The sequence below is a fragment of the Schistocerca cancellata genome, chromosome 4, assembly GCF_023864275.1.
Source record: "Schistocerca cancellata isolate TAMUIC-IGC-003103 chromosome 4, iqSchCanc2.1, whole genome shotgun sequence".
Taxonomy (NCBI): domain Eukaryota; kingdom Metazoa; phylum Arthropoda; class Insecta; order Orthoptera; family Acrididae; genus Schistocerca; species Schistocerca cancellata.
In genome coordinates, this window is record NC_064629.1 from 36,596,836 (window position 1) to 36,614,883 (window position 18,048).

Genomic DNA, 18,048 nt, shown 5'->3' on the forward strand with positions numbered 1-18,048 from the left:
CTAGGCGACAGGTCTGTCCCGGCACTCCTGCTGCCGAGACTTGGGATCCACCAGTGGCAGTCGGCTGGGACAGACCGTATAAGATGGTCGAAGCCGCAGCGTTCACTACAGTGAGGTAGTAGGGGGCACAACTGGTGGAACGGGCCCGCCCGCAGTATTCACAGGCAGTAGCGATTCCTCATGTCATCCATCCAAGAAACAGAAGCAGCCCCAGTGCATTGTCCAGGGGTAGAATCATTGAGTCGCTGCTGCATGTCGGTGTCTTCCAGAGACGAATTACTGACAGAGGGCGCAGGTGGCGGAGGGGACGCGTTACAAGTTGCGGAGGACAAACCGCTGAGGTAAGTGGGGAAGGAAGCACGCTCAGCAGCAGGGCTTCCGAGATCGATGCGTCGTCCAACGCCGGTTCGCCATCCTGTGCGGGCATCTGGAAGAAACAATTGTCAGATGATGTACGACTACTTTCCTTGTGCTTCCTTCGTAACTTCTGTTTCTGGACGTGTTGATCCGTTTTGATCCGTATCGGAGTGAGCTCGGCCGTTACCTGACGCCGTCCCAACTGGAAGGAAAGCACAAGTTAGTACGATGCCTGAGTCAATGTCCATTACTTCTGTGACATTCCATTGCTTCTAGGTTGCTGACAGGCGTCCGAGGATGCCATCTCTGCTGGAGATGATGGAGAGGGAATCTGAAGACTCGTCACACTGTCAGTTTCTGACAATGATGGCAGATCGAAAGGTGTCTGGGCCTTCTCAACAGCGCCGTATGTGACAGGGAGAAATGCAGGTGTCACGGATGGTGTGACATCTTCTACGGTGTCAGTATTAGGCTTCTGTGCAGGCAGTTCAATTGGCCATGGCCTTCATGGCCACAGACCGCACACGTTCGCGGCTGACCGTCGTACATGACGATCGTCCGCGCGCTACGAATCATCAAATAAGATGGCACTTACTCTTTCAGTTAAGGTTTGATCTGACGCACGCCATTTAAGACGTTTCCGTAAGGTCGAAAGGCAGATACGACCACGTCTTGCAGTACCTGAAAAGGAAGTTCAAAGACATGCAAGTTGTGGAGGCTGAGACCCTGCGTGGTAAATCGAAACAGATCTGACGTGGCCATCAGGGCGTTTCAATTTCAGTCGCTGGGTGAAACGTCCCACAACATCAGTGCAAATTTCTTCTGCCTGCTGTTTGATGTAGACGGTGTTGCTCGTGATGAGGAAAAGAATTATTGCGTCTTGAGGTGCAAGATGAAGTTGGTCGCATATGAACTATTCCACTTCGTGCGCTCGAGGTCGTGCGGGATCCCGCTTTAAAGGTGATCTTTATAGTTGCGCGGCGGTAGATAACGCCATCGCAGGTTACATCATGAAGGAATATAGCGACGTAGCACTGTTCGCTAACTTGCACACAACAACACGCCCACTAAGCGCTGGTCGGAGCGCCGAGCACGTCCGCTTCGTGTCACACCTTTAAGAGTGCTCGGCACTGAGTGATCATATTAGCGTTCAAGGGGCATATATGAAAGAGGAAAAAGGGCTAGAGCACGCTACTTTGGTAGTGTGCAGCAAATGGGAACCTGGATTGAGGGGTGAAGGCACGCTTCGGTAGTCTGTGCAGTTGCGCCTAACCAACGTGCCAAAGTGCCAATCGGCTTTGACCGTGGTCGTGTGCGGATCGCCCCCGCGCACCGGGCAGCGCTCCGCTAACGGAGATGTCTACTTCGGCGACTCGGTATTTGTGTTGTGTAACGTCTGTCATTATTCTATCTCACGGCGTCCTCTTACTGCCGAGCTACACTTAAAGTAACATTCTAAGCCGAAAATGCACGACTGCGTGCTTATGAAATCAAAATTGCTAAAGTTTAAGCATTCTGACGGACATATTTGGAAGCTGACAGTAGACCACAATGGTTTCGGTCTTTGAACAGTCCGGTTCTTTGAGCCCCCTTTCTAAGTACCAAAAGACGTGGTCGTCGAAGCCTTCCGACTCTGTGGCAATGCTGTGGGCCACATAGCGGAAAAATGGAAGACGTTCGTGACATATCATTTGTTAAATGGTGTCTGACAGATCAAGATCGAACTGTCCAAACACGAACCTTATCTGCTGATGGGTGGTGTGCAAGCCATCGTTATGCATCATTGGCAGCCACATATGTGTGCAGGAAGTGGACAAGAGGGCCATGTTAGTTCCGATTGTTCCCGTCGCCGTTTGCCACATATCCCGACAAGTGAATCAGCTCCCGAACCGACGGTCACTTCTTAACCAGTCAGCTATGCCTCAGACAAGTGCAACCTGGATGTGTCACTTCAGGAAGCGCCTGTTCTCCTGCGAGCACTCCCCCTAGGGAACGATGATGCAGCCGAAAATTCACTGCCACCATCTCCTCTGATGGCGACGAGACCATCAGTTCTCCAGAGCTCGATGAATGGCTCACCTCTGCAATGGACATCGAATTGAGTGCTGTGCCTGCCTCCACTTTCCTTAAGACGGTCGCCACTTTGGACGATGAAAGTCCACATTCTGACAAGCAACAGCGCCTTCTAAAGCAACAGCACCTTCGAAAACGGAAGAAGCAAAATCGAACGCCCTCTGACAACACACATCTTCATGTGGCATCACAGGCGGTAAACTCGATACAACAGTGGTCTCCCTTCGAGCACCCGTATGACAGGTGTGGCTGCTCCCGATTCCCTATTGGAGTAGCGTCCTTTACAACACCTGTGATCATGCCCAACAATGATGGATCCCGTGGAGCGAGGTCCCTGCATCCCACTGTGGCAGTGTGACCGCCCCTATCCCTTGATTGGTGTGACAGTTGCCTCTCACCAGTTCTGATCTCCTGGGTTGATGATGCCGATGATGGAGCAGATCGAGATGGTGGCTCGTCCATCAAGGAGTGCTGCACAGTGACGCCTGACCAAGCTTCCACCCAGTGATTGAGGCCACAGTGGCTGCGCCATATGTTTCACGCCAGATGGATATCTCTGCAGCACCCTCCTTGCCAATAAAGAGAGCACATCCTTAACACTTGTAAGTAGGCTGTTTATGTTTTCTTATTGGCAACGTTACGTAGCGCTCTGTACGAAAATCACTGGCTGTGCTGTGTGCAGTCTGTGGTTAGTTTGCATTGTCGTCTGCCATTGTAGTGTTGGGCAGCGGCAGCTGGATGCGAACAGCGCGTAGCGTTGCGCAGTTGGAGGTGAGCCGCCAGCAGTGGTGGATGTGGGGAGAGAGATGGCGGAGTTTTGAAATTTGTAATACTGGATATTATGAACTACTATATATATTATGACTGTTAAGGTAAATACATTGTTTGTTCCCTATTAAAATCTTTCATTTGCTAACTATGCCTACCAGTAGTTAGTGCCTTCCGTAGTTTGAATCTTTTATTTGGCTGGCAGTAGTGGCGCTCGCTGTATTGCAGTAGTTCGAGTAACAAAGATTTTTGTGAGGTAAGTGATTTGTGAAAGGTATAGGTTAATGTTAGTCAGGGCCATTCTTTTGTAGGGATTTCTGAAAGTCAGATTGCGTTGCGCTAAAAATATTGTGTGTCAGTTTAAGCACAGTCCTGTATAAATGTTCAAAAGGGGACATTTCATATGGCAACCCTGCCAGGATTCGAACCTGGAATCTTGTCAACAGATCTATTAAATAATTATTTTCTGATCCACATTCTTCGAAAAAGGAGCTCTTGGAATGGTAAGAACAATAAGAAGGGACTAATAACAATAACTGCATATATAATGTTCTTTTCAAGTACTTGGTAATTTCTTTTGTAGAATAATTTGTGGTGCACCACTTTAATTACATAGACATTAAGATGTGAATAGACATTTCCCTTTTCTGCATTGTTGTTTTTACTGTAATATTTTTTCTGCTTGAGCTATGTCATGTTTAGGTATAAGTTACTGCTGTTTGCCAGGCATAGTGTTACTGAATTTTAATTTGTCTTACTCTACTAAGCTAGTTTTACTACTGATTTATTTTTCTTGTTTGCTGCACATTGCCTTATCTTAGTTGTAATATTGTTGCTTCACCAATTTCCATTTTTTTGTCATTGCTGTTTGTATTAATTGTTTTGTGCTGCTGCATTGCCTCGTCCCGTAGTTTATGCATCTGAGCTCAGTAGATTTAAGTTAGCTTAAGAGGGGGTAGACTATATAAGAAACTAACTATGATGAATTGGAAGAAATGCATTGAGAAGCTATAAGAAAATAGTGTGGCCAAAAAAAAGAATTTTGAAAGAGGATATGAACAAAAAAAGTAGGGTTTAGGAACAACAGGTTTAGGTAGGATTTTCTTGGAAATAAATGGTGAGGTAAGATAATGGTAAATAAATAATGAGGTAAGAAATGTGTGAACAGAATACAGAAAGCATACTTGGATATGATATTTTTGGTGGAAGCAAAAGTTGAAATAAGACGAAAGGTCTATGGAATGAAGTTTTGGGTTGGACTGCAGTACCAAATGTTACACTAAAAACAAACCCTGTCCTTTCCTTTTGTGTTATCCCACTATGTGTTTGTGTACCCTTGTGTATTTGTTTTCTTCCTGTCTCTGTGTAGTTTCATAGAATTTTTTCTCTTCTCATACTAAGCTATATTCACTATGATGAGGAATACTGTTATCCTCAAATATAATTGGCATTAATAATATGTTATTTACCTTGTAAATATGCTTAGACATTATTTATTCTGTTCTGTTTTAATGCTCATGTGTAAAGTTGATGTTTCAAAAGTTATTCTGATATTTTATGTATTTACTTTATCATAATTCCTGTAACATTGATGTATATGTTAGTTCGATTCTTTTGTAAAGCCTGTACCACAAATGTTATCTGTATTTTTATGTTTTTAATGATGTATTTTGTACCTTTGTAATTGTATTCTTATGTTATAATATTGTAATTGACACCAGTTCATCAAATTAAATAACTTGTAAGCATTCATTTCACTGCACACATTTCTGTTGGTCCTAGTAAAGCACAATATGTGAGAAGTTGGGACTGTTAGTGTTTGCCCATGTGTTACTAATTCAGCAAGGGACTGGATAACAACATTGCTGGTTCTAAGGACAATTCCAAAAACTTCGTGAGTGTACAAGTGGTGGTTTATGGACTTGCTATCTTCTCTGCAAGACTCTTCGATGGTGATTGTGCACCTGCATAGTCGCAGCAGATGGCTGCTGGCCATCTCTACAAGGACTACAGTGGGTCTACACCTTTGCTGACTCACCAGTACCATTATTTCTACAAGGACTACGGTGGGTCTGCACCTCTGGTGGCCCACCAATACCACAAGCTCTACCAGGACTACAGTGGATCTACTCTGTGATGACCTACCTACCAATATTCATCAACTTCGACTGACTCTGCGGTGGGTTTGCTCTGTTGTGGCCCATTACCTGTCAGCATGTCAAGAGTCAGCACTCTCTTTCCGTTGGAAGGACACCACTACTTCTTCAAGACTGCATGGAAATCCACTACTTCTGTGTGCATTTTCTTTTACTGCTCAGACTTTGGGAAAAAAAAAAACCACTGAAACTTTACTGTGATGAACAATCTTGACTGTCTTTATGGACTGTGAGAAAACTTTAGCTTTTGACCAACATTGTATCAATAAGTGTGTGCATTTGATTTCTTTGTTATTGTAATTACGATTATGAAAAATTTTTCAAATCTGTATTGGCCAGTGCCCAAAACAATTTGTAAAATTTTTTGTGGGGAGCATGGGGGCTATGTAAGTAGGCTGTTTATGTTTTCTTATTGGCAACGTTACGTAGCGCTCTGTACGAAAATCACTGGCTGTGCTGTGTGCCGTCTGTGGTTAGTTTGCATTGTTGTCTGCCATTGTAGTGTAGGGCAGCGGCAGCTGGATGTGAACAGCGCGTAGCGTTGCGCAGTTGGAGGTGAGCCGCCAGCAGTGGTGGATGTGGGGAGAGAGATGGTGGAGTTTTGAAATTTGTAATACTGGATATTTTGAACTACTATATATATTATGACTGTTAAGGTAAATACATTGTTTGTTCTCTATTAAAATCTTTCATTTGCTAACTATGCCTACCAGTAGTTAGTGCCTTCCGCAGTTTGAATCTTTTATTTGGCTGGCAGTAGTGGCGCTCGCTGTATTGCAGTAGTTCGAGTAACAAAGATTTTTGTGAGGTAAGTGATTTGTGAAAGGTATAGGTTAATGTTAGTCAGGGCCATTCTTTTGTAGGGATTTCTGAAAGTCAGATTGCGTTGCGCTAAAAATATTGTGTGTCAGTTTAAGCACAGTCCTGTATAAATGTTCAAAAGGGGACGTTTCACACTACCGCCTCGCAATGATGAATCTGGCCACCATTCGAGCTCCACTTAAACTGACAATGTTCCAAGAGACAATTTACGCTGCTGATGTCGACTTTGTCCTCCTCCAAGAAGTGATCGTCGCTGATTTCTACACCAGCACTGGCTACGGCCCACATCTCCAATACCTCTGGCAACAGTGCTGGAATCGCCATCCTCCTCAGTGCAGAGCTCGCCCTGAAGATGTAGTGCTCCTTCCTAATGCTAGGGGTATGGCCTTCATGCTGTTCAGTGTTTGCATCCTAAATGTATATGCACTCTCTGGCTCCAGTCGACGTCGTGAATGACATACCTTCTTTGCTGCTGAGGTATCGCCGATATTTATGAAAATGGTGAAATGGTCCTCGGTGACGACATTAACTCCATACCAGGGCCTACGGATAAACTTCCACGAAATTATCTGTGTGCAGCCCTACACCTGCATCTACATACATACTCCACAATCCACCATACGGTGCCTGGCGGAGGGTACCTCGTACCACAACTAGCATCTTCTCTCCCTGTTCCACTTGGAAACAGAACAAGGGAAAAATGACTGCCCTCTCTGTCATCATCGACCAGCTTCAGCTTATTGACACATAGACAAAGGTTCATGGCACCGATGCAGGTTTCACATACTATATGGCGCACTTGTCCAGTCACCTTGACCGTATATGTCTCACACATTCCCTTGCTGACAACAACTGACATACTGAAGTTTGGCCTCTGAGTTTCTCCGACCACGAGTGCTACACCTGCGAATTCACCCCTGTCTCCCAACAGGTGTGACCCAGTCGTGGCCTGTGAAAATTAAATATTTCCCACCTGGTCGTCCCTGACTGTCGATAGATAATTGAGAATGCTTGGGCACTCTGTCGTCGACGTCGCCCTGCAGGTCACTGATGGAATATGGCAAACATGTCAAGGCTTGGCACACGAGAACTTTTAATACGTAATCCTACATGACTTCACTTTGATGGCATCCTCTCCTGTCTGTCAGACGATACTGCATTGGCTAAAGCGCGGATCACTTTACTCATACGACGACACGTGGAAGAGACCCATGTCAGGTCCTGCACCTATGCCTGTATGCCTTACGGGACTCTATCGATGTACACCTCCTCACAGAGCACCAACTCCTTCATCGAGCTCTCAAACACGACCTCACCGATGCAGAAGTACGACGATACACTATGCAGTGAGCCACTGCTCATGCTTTCCATTCCCATTTCAGCCAGCTGTATGCAGCTGTCCCTCGTCACCCGACCTTAGTTGAGGAGGTAGCGGCACTCACCGTCAACGCTATACTGGAGGACATGGCTCAAGAAATTCAGGAAGAAGTGTCTACTGATGAAGTCCTAGAAGCTATCAAGATGAAAGCTGCCAATAAGTCCCTAGGACCTGACGGGCAAGCCCTCGAATTTTACAAGTGGTTTAGCAGTCTATTGGTAACTACTTGGATGTCTGTCTGCCGTGAACTAATGTCTCCAACAACGCCGATCCCAGGCACTTTCCTTAGTGGGGTCATCATCCTGGTCCCTAAGTCACAATGGCGATTTTCACCCATTTGTTGGCATCACGACTCAAGATGGCAGCAAGACACGTACTTGGGTTTTGCAGCTCATGTAGTAACAGTGGTAATGCGCCTCTTCAGCGGCGCGACTTCACGAAATGATTCAAATGGCTCTGAGCACTATGGGACTCAACATCTAAGGTCATCAGTCCCCTAGAACTTAGAACTACTTGAACCTGACTAACCTAAGGACATCACACACATCCATGCCCGAGGCAGAATTCGAACCTGCGACCGTAGCGGTCGCGCGGTCCCAGACCGAAGCGCCTAGAACCGCTCGGCCACTCCGGCCGGCCCGACTTCAAGAAATCTCTGTAATAGTCACCTTACTGCCGCTCTAGCGATCGAGTGCTCTGTCCGACAGGATTGCCCATTTCCCACGATATTGCATGCTTTGGCGTTAGAAACTCACTCCAATGACTTCACCAGCGCCCAGTGTGCCTGACATTGCATGGATACCGCTTCTGTTGTACAGCCTATGCTGACGATCTTATCTTCTACCTACACAGTGAAGATCATGTCCACACAGCTCTGACATGGGTGGCGACGTATGGGGAGGCATCGGGCAGTTCTCTTAACGTTTACAAATCGAAGGTTCTACCCATTGGTGAGGGCCTACTTGAGAGATATGTCGCTCCTCCAAGTAAGGCCACCACGTCCGCTGCTTGGGCATTAATTTTAGGAATGATCTCCGTCGATCAGCAGCAACAAACAACAGACGTCTCCTCCAAACGATAAGGGCTGGCCTCGTGGATCACCGGCTTAGATCCCTCGGCGTTGTACAATGTGCACAACACATTAATGTCTACCACGCCTCTCGCATTCCCCATGTGGCACAAATGTTCCAAGTCCCGATTACCCTTGCCTGCCGTATATCGATGGCGATGGGATCATTTGTCTCTACCCAGATGTTATTTAAATAATCCTTTGCTCTCCCACGGGAGCGTGGTAGGGTTTTCTTATTCCATGTGTCACAGTTATGGAAGCTTTTGGTAGCTCGCAACTGAAAGTCTGGCGCTGTTGCACGACGAGCCTCACTGGACTGCTTTTACATGAATATGTGCCAGTCTCCATGTCAGCCTCAGTCATGTTACCAGACATTCCACCCGCCCCCCCCCCCTTTCATCAGTTCCGACATTTTTTTCTGGAATTAAGTTACATCCTCTACTACTTACCACTTCCACGTATACTCCAGACAAAGACTGTACACAAATGCGTTGATCCCCCTGTTCCATCGAACTCAGGTTTCCCCAGATCATATATTGCGTCGTGTGTGGAAAGCAGCGCATGAAGGCTTTCACGATTCCAGCGTCCAGTCCGCCTGGTATATCACCAGCAATGGCAAACAGGTCAGCCAAATTCGTTTGCAATGCATCCGCCTCGCTGTCACACCCCTATGTGTTCACTGTGGTGTGGACGACACAGACGTCCACCGATTCTCACGTGGTCCATCGTCTGTAGTTTGGAGGCTCGAGCAGTGTATCTTGGCTTTTCTTACCCGGCAGACACCTGATAAAATTACTTTCCAGACACTTTTATTCCCGGATGTGATTCGTTACCCCTCATCGAAAGCTCACTCTGTGAACTGGATATGCGGCCATAGGATTCTGTACATTTTTCGCCCCGACGAGAAATGGGAACTGGGTTATGGGACGTACCTTAACGATCGACACTGTGCACTTGTTTGCAATCCCAGATCAAACAGTTCTTTTCCAATTTTCTATGGAGCGCCTTTCATGACCCGCCTTCCAGCAGAAACTTCCAAGCCATGAGATTCTGAGGTTCAATTTGCCGACATGATGCTCTGAACGAAACACAAACGGAACCTCCATTAAAAATTCGACAATACACATTTGGATGTTTCACTGTTAGAAGGCGCAAGCGACTACTAGATTCTAATGCAAAGAAAAAAGTCCCTACACAACTACTTTCATTTTCATCGCTACTCTGTATGTTCTCTCCCCCTACTCTCTTCCTTTCCTAATCCCATTTTGTAATAGGTTAGTTGTTTTGGGATAGGCATAGATAGGCGCCAACGCCTGAAGAGTTGCAGGTCTTTTTGTGGCGGTGGCAAGTAGATTTCCTTTTTTTTGTAGTTGCCTTTCTGTCCATCGGCGAAGAAAGAGGAGATAAACAAAAAAAAAATGGTCATGTAGTGATCGGTGCTTATTCAAAAAATTAATGAATAAATAAAAAGTAAAAAAAAAGGTAGCGTAGATGCTCAACGAATCTATCCAGTAAGTTGGAGACCTGGGTTCGAAACCCAGCCTTCGAATAAATTTTCATTCGTCGCCAATGAATTCTTTCACTCCCAAAATGCGGAAGACATCTGAATTTCTACTTTTTCAGCACATTCTATTTCCGGCCGCGGGATCACCAGTTATACAGGTAACGAAATACACTATGTGATCAAAAGTATCCGGACACTTCCAAAAACATACTTTTTCATATTAGGTGCGTTATGCAGCCACCTACTGCCACGACAGCGACAGTAGTCATTAGACATCGTGAGAGAGCAGAATGGGGCGCTCCGCGGAACTCAAGCACTTCGAACGTGTCAGGTGATTGGGTGTCACTTGTGTCATACGTCTGTACGCGAGATTTCCACACTCCTAAACATCCCTAGGTCCACTGTTTCCGATGTGATACTGAAGTGGAACGGGAAGGGACACGTACAGCACAAAAGCGTACAGGCTGACCTCGTATGTTGACTGACAGAGACCGCCGACAGTTGAAGAGGGTCGTAATGTGTAATAGGCAGACATCTATCCAGACCATCACAGGAATTCCAAACTGCATCAGGATCCACTGCAATTACTATGACATTTAGACGGGTGGTGAGAAAACTGGAATTTCATGATCGAGCGGCTGCTCATATGCCACACATCACGCCGATAAATGTCAAACGACGCCTCGCTTGGTGAAAGGAACGTAAACATGGGATTGAACAGTGGAAAAATGTTGGGTGGAGTGACGAATCACGGCACACAATGTGGCTATCCGATGGCAGGGTGTGGGCATGGCGAATGCCAGGTGAACGTTATTTTTCAGCGTGTGTAATGCCAACAGTAAAATTTCGAGGCGGTGGTGTTATGGTGTGGTCATATTTTTCATGAAGGGAGCTTGCACCCTTTGTTGTTTTGCTTGGCAATATCGCAGCACAGGCCTGCATTGATGTTTTAAGAACCTTCTTGCTTCCCACTGTTGAAGAGCAATTCGGAGATGGCGATTGCATCTTTCAACACGATCGAGCATTTGTTCATAATGCACAGCCTGTGGCGAAGTGGTTACACGACAATAACATCCATGTAATGGACTGGCCTGCACGTAGTCCTGACCTGAATCCTATAGAACACCTTTGGGACGTTTTGGAACGCCGACTTCGTGGCAGGCATCGATACCTCTCCTCAATGCAGCACTCCGTGAAGAATGGGCTCCCTTTCTCCAAGAAACCTTCCAGCACCTGACTGAACGTATGCCTGCGAGAGTGGATGTAGTCATCAAGTCTAAGGGTGGGCCAACAGCATATTGAATTCCCTCATTATCGATGGTGGGCGCCACGAACTTGTAAGTCATTTACAGTCAGTTGTCCGGATACTTTTAATCACACAGTGTATTAGTTAAATTTATCAGCACAGTTTTCAACTACCCCAGGACAGCCCTGCAGTGGCCAAACGCATTCTTTGGTGTTGGGAAATCTCCGTTAGACAAGCGGAAGAAAGAATATGTTCGCTCAGCCGATGTGCTGAGCTAGCTAGCAGTTGGGTAGCTCGTGCTTTGAAGAGGCAGCTATGCCAACTGCTGTCGCGTAGGCAGGTAGCCAAAATACCTGAAGTATAGCTCAATAAGTTTTATTCGCATTTCTCCAACTATGGCTTGGTTCTAAATCGTAGTTACGAATACATCCAGATGTACCGACTGGAAACTGAACATTATAATTAACGAGTAGAAAGGATTATTTAGATGGCGCTACTTTTCGGTAGATGCCCTTCTATTTCCGTCTAACTGAGAAACTCATGCGCCAAAGCGATTCACTTCCTATTTTCAGCGCCACCTGTTGTTATGCAGTAAACATAATGAGAAGCTGACACTGTTTATTCTTTTGAGCATTATCATATTAAATAGAATTTTTCTCAAGAATAGATTTATTGGTACTATCTCGAAAGGCATGACATGAAGTTCCAAAGGGAATGGGGCTCAAAAACTCGTAAAAAAAAAGGCCCCTGTGTGTGTGTGTGCAGCGCAAATTCAATCCCTGTCACTTCTAACACAAAGGGAGAAGAGGCTGTCATCAGCACACGCAAGAAAAGAACACAAAATGTTGACAGTATTGCCGGCTAAAGTGCATTTACGGTGCTCGCGGCTCTTCCGTTGCGTGCTGCAGTTGGCAACTGTGCTATTGGCGATGGGAAGTGAATGACTGCATTTGTTTTCGATACGGAGAGCGGGAAGAAAACTGAATGTGTTGACACCCTGACCTGTAGCAGAAGCCAGAGGCCGAGGTTAGATTGGAAAGTGAAAATTTGTGGTGAGTTGCCGAAGAAAACGAATGTGAACACAAAAATACTACTGTCGTAAGAGACTGATGTATAGCATAGTCCAAGATACCTCTGAGATAGTTGAATTCTTACCTAGTAGAATAAAATAACATCTAACTTCATTAATCAACTGATTTTAGAGTCTATTCTGGACTAGAAAACAACGAATATAGATGCTGTGTTCGAATCCCGGTAACGCAAAACTTTTTCGTTCGTCATTTCAGTTTCAGTCATCTCGTTAGTGGTGAAAAATTTCGACAACTATCATTTGATTGTTCTTAGAAAATACCCCGATTAGGTGCTGTGTTGGAATTCCCGTCCAGATCAAAACTTTCTACCACTTTATTTCAAGTTTAAACACTCGCACACTTCGTTACTTGTTACTGAAACCATATTTAAGTTATTTCATGATTAATTAACAAGAACAGAAGTGCTGGATCGGAGCCCTGGATCCACATCAAATACAAAAATTTTCGTCGTATAATATTTCAAGTGATAATTTGTTCTTTGAAATGTCATTTACTGTAATAACTTTGAGTTTTCTAGCGTCAAGGGTTGTGTCGTCTGTAATAACGTGTTTTGTGATATTTGCATTACCGTGATACTAATTAAAAAAAATGGTTCAAATGGCTCTGAGAACTATGGGACTTAACTTCTGAGGTCATCAGTCCCCTAGAACTTAGAACTACTTAAACCTAACTAACCTAAGGACATCACACACGTCAATGGCCGAGGCAGGATTCGAACCTGCGACCGTAGCGGTCGCGCGGTTCCAGACTGTAGCGCCTAGAGCCGCTCGGACACTCTGGCCGGCTACTAATTTTCATTTGGATTGATAGCCATAGAGAGCAGTTTTCTCTAATGGTCTCTTGTAATAACCATTTTGTAGTTAAGCCATTGCACCGACAAAAGATCAGAGGCACCAAAAGGCGGTTACGGTAAGTGTGTTAGATACAAATCAGGTGGTATGAAATTCATAGCGTTCGTATACTTTTGAGCATGATATTACATCACGCATAAGGTTCGAGAAAATATGATAATAGGAATTAGGTTTCTATGGAAGCATATACACAGTCATTTTTCACAAGCTCCACCTGCGAGGATGTGGTACAGGGTATCCTCAGCCATGCACAATATGATGGCTTGCGAAGTATATATGCCGCGCGGGATTAAAAAATGTTCAAATGCGTGTGAAATCTTATGGGACTTAACTGCTAAAGTGATCAGTTCCTAAGCTTACACACTACTTAAGCTAAATTATCCTAAGTACAAACACATGCACCCATGCCTGAGGGTGGACTCGAACCTCCGCCGGGACCAGCCTCACCGCGCGGGATTAGCCGAGCGGTTTAAGGCGCTGCAGTTATGGACTGTGTGGCTGGTCCCGGCGGAGGTTCGAGTCCTCCCTCGGGCATGGGCGTGTGTTTGTCTTTAGGATAATTTAGGTTAAGTAGTGTGTAAGCTTAGGGACTGATGACCTTAGTAATTAAGTCCCATAAGATTTCACACAAATTTGAACATTTTTGAAGCATATATAGATGTTGTTGCAGAACTCCTTTCTCACTTCTATTTCATTCTTTTGATGAAACCTTATTGGAAGCTGTAGCCTTATTGTGAATATTTTTCAACGAACTGCTGGTAGCCCTTGATTCTCAAGGACTATCAGCACGTTCTTCTTGTCTTCTTCTTTCGCTACTGCCTTTGTCCTGCATCGTGCGCAGGGTCGGTAGGGTAAAGGACGGATTTGGCGTGGTTAGTATTAAGAGGTGGCCAGATGCCCTTCCTGCCACCACTTCATACCCCCCGGGACGAAATTAGTGTACACCAGTTGTCTGTGTCTAGAGAAAACTATGAAATAATGCAAACGTTTTTCAAATGTCTGCGAGGCGTGGAACTGAGGTGGGACGTGGCGACCAGCCCGGTATTCACTCAGTGGGATTCGCAAAACCGCCTAGAAAACACATCCAGGCTGGCCGGCACACCTGCCCTCGTCGAGCGGATTCGATCTGGGGCCGGCGCTCCTACCGGAGTCCAGGAAGCAGCGCATTAGCCCTCTCGGCTAACCCGGTGGGTACTATCAGCACATATTGGTCTATAATTACAGTGCAGTTACTCACAGAGGTCCAGTATGGGCTATAATATAACTTGGTGGATGCGCTAATGTGTTAATGCGGAACCGATTCACGCTGGAAAAAATTAGTTTTAATTTTGGCCAGCAGTTGCGAATCTGGCACTGTACACTGTTTGTATGACAATATGACATCCATGATGTCATTTGATAATCCATAGCGTGAGTGAATAGTACAGCTGTCGACAAGGGATCCCGTTCACTGTTAGTGAAACTGTTTAATGAGAACAGCAGAAATTACAGTGCTGCATTGAGAGAGCATCACTGTAAGGGCTGAGGAGAAGCCGAATCTCATTAAATGGTTTAAAGAGTGTGATAATGAAATTCGGAAACATGGGTGAATTTGCTGTCATACATGGAAGAGGAAGGTGTCCTATCCTGGTGGGAGGTACTGACGAGGTTGCTGTGATTCTAGCTGACGCGGCGGATAGTGCTACAGCTTCTACAGTGTCACGAGAATTTATACCATGGTCAACAGCATGGAAAGTTTAGTGCTCTATTTTACACTGGTACCTGTACAAGATCCAACCGCGTCTTGTGCATGAAGAGCCATATGTGACTGTGTGGTGTTGATTCGAAGCCACCTTTATTTTCGGTCCGTTCCTCTTTCAAGAGAATACATCCAGAGAGCCTGTGAGGTGTACTGTGACGTCTGCATTTCATCGAGACCATCTCGTACAGCATGTGATTCCTGCTTTGGAAGAGCGTAATTGTGTGGAAACCACTGTTTTCATGCAAGATGGGGCAACATCTCGTGTCGATCGCCCAGTGAAAGATCTGCATAATGCAACCTTCCGTGAACGTACTATCTCCCGATGTTTTCCAGATACGTGACCTAAAAGAATACCTAATCTGAATCCATGTAACTTTTGGCTCTGGGAATATCTAAAAGGATACGTTTACCGGGGATAATTCGGTCTCTGCCTGATCTAATCTAGTATAAATCAACACGTTGCTCAGATTTCACCGGAACTGCTGTGAGCAACTGTTGATCACATCGTCTTGCGTTGACGTCTCCGGTGCTCATATTGAACAAACTGTTAATAAACAAAATCAACATTATGCCTTTCTCACTTTGACCTTTTCTGCATGCGTCCCGTGTCTAACCCATTACCTATGGAAACATTTCTATACGTCTTTCGTGCAACCACAGCGCCACATTTGCACCTGGTCGCCAAAATTGGAACTAATTTTTTTCCAAAGTAAATCAGTTCCGCATTAACGCATTAGGATAGCTACGAAGATTCACTGCCATTCGATAATTATAGCCCGCACTGGACCTCTGTGAGTACCTGCACTTCAATTTTAACCAGCCGATATTTTATTGCATCTAACAACAACACCTTCTTCTTTCTATTTGCACTTACAACTGACTCAGGCTTCTCAACTATTGAGGTCTGCTGAATGTTTCCTACACCTATCGCTGCAAGAGACTCTCGCCCTTTAAAATCTGACAGTTGGCCAAAATCTATGTGAAACTGTCTGACTGTATCCTTCTTCTAGCAGCCTTCTTACCAAGTGCCAGTTGGCCAGTTCCAGGTGTTACGCATTGTACAAAGCATGTCCAACACAGTGGGTGACGAGATATTTCTCCGCCACTTTAAGCAGAAACAAGTGAAAGAGGACTGTAAATGTAGCTTTCTTGGCGATAGAATACGACACAACGGCTAACATGATTTGAAGGTCATAATGCGCGAGTTTGCAAAGAAGAAGTAAAGTAAAATTCCAGTATTAACGCTATCCCAGAAAGAAATATTTTCTGAGATCTTAATTATAGACCTTTTTCTGTTCTTTTTAATTGATCGGTAACTTATGAGGACTCAAGAAAATTAGTCCTTTATCACACTTCATATTAAAACGAATGAACATTAGATGTCAGAAACAATAAGGTTAGATTTTGTTTAACTTCCAGTTTTTTTTTAGAAAGTTTATACAATTTTTAATTTATTAACTGTAAGGATACATATAATTTTTTGTATGCAATATTTTCGTCTAACTTTTGTTACACCTACTTACAAAATTTAAAATTTACTGAATCTGCGTATAAAAAATTAGGTAGTTTTACCGGGGGTTGGGGAAGGGTGTGATGCAATTTTGGCAATTACGGCAGAGGTGGAGTATCATCTCAGTATGACTCTGCTGTGAAGCGCTGACCTGCTTTGTGATGGATCGAGATAGATCGAAGACGATGTGATATCTCCCCGTCAACTTGATTTTAAGCAATTCTCATGCATTTCCAGGGAGTTACCCCGCGTTGGGTTGCGCTATAATGTCTTTGCGACTATGTTCCATTCGCGGTGTTCGTACGTACGTAATGTCTAAATTAAATCAACGCCGCTTCTGTTTGAGCAACAGCAGCATCTGTCTTCCCGATAACTTAAAACTGTGTACTAGACAAAATAAAAGCTTTTTCCCTGTTGCAGAAAAGGCTTAGCCGCCTGGCGGTATCGACTAGGGCTCGGGCGCAAAGTTTTTATCTGACAGCGCACAGAGTGGGCGTCTCATGCTGGGATTATTGGCTCTCCCACGCATACTCTGCCGGCCAATACTCTTTTTTCCTGTCGACACTGCAGCTATTTAGGTACGCTTTTCTGCCTGTGCTATAGGAGCATACAGGAGCCTCACATGAACTCAATTCATAGTTGGCTCCCTTATGCTCTATATCAACCAATATTGTTTACTCTATGACGCTTTGGATTGGTGTCACCCGCTGTTATATGCACTGAAGATCGCTATGTAGTAGCTGAAATCTAGATCCGCTGTTATAAAACGCTATCAATTACTTTCATTTTCTCCATCGTCTATATTCAACGATCGCTGCGCAAAGCGAATCACATGGATTCCAATCTAATTATAAGATACTACATTTTTCGTGTTTTGTTGTACATAATTTTACATCTAAATCTAGTTGCCAATCTTTGCACCAGTTTATGATCTCATTAACACCTGATAGAATATTTCAGGAGGCTTTTTCAGACAAGACTTCATTCCAGATACCTACTTTATCAGCGAAAATTCGAAGGTTTCTTTTAATACAGTCTGAAAGTTAGTATTATACAATATGAGCAACAGGGATCTCAAGACATTTTCTTGGAGCACGCTTGTTGTTACTTCTATATCTGTCGAGGAATCTGTTCAAAATAACTTGCTGCGTCCCGCGTACCAGGTAATACTCAAGCCGTTCCCCCTTATAATCGTACTTTGGTTAATCAACATTGGGTTGTCAAACACTTTTCGGTAGTTAAGAAATACGAGTGCATGTTGAAAAGTAATGCCTCCTAATTTTTTTTATGTGAAAACTCATAAAGCATTTTAAATAAGACGACTCTATTAACATTCTACAAGTTGTTCTTCACATATTTATTTTTCAACGTAGTAACCCTGGCGACGAACACATTTTTACCAATGAGAGACCAGTTTGTTGATACCGTCACTGTAGAATGGCTCTGAGCACTATGGGACTTAACATCTGTGGTCATCAGTCC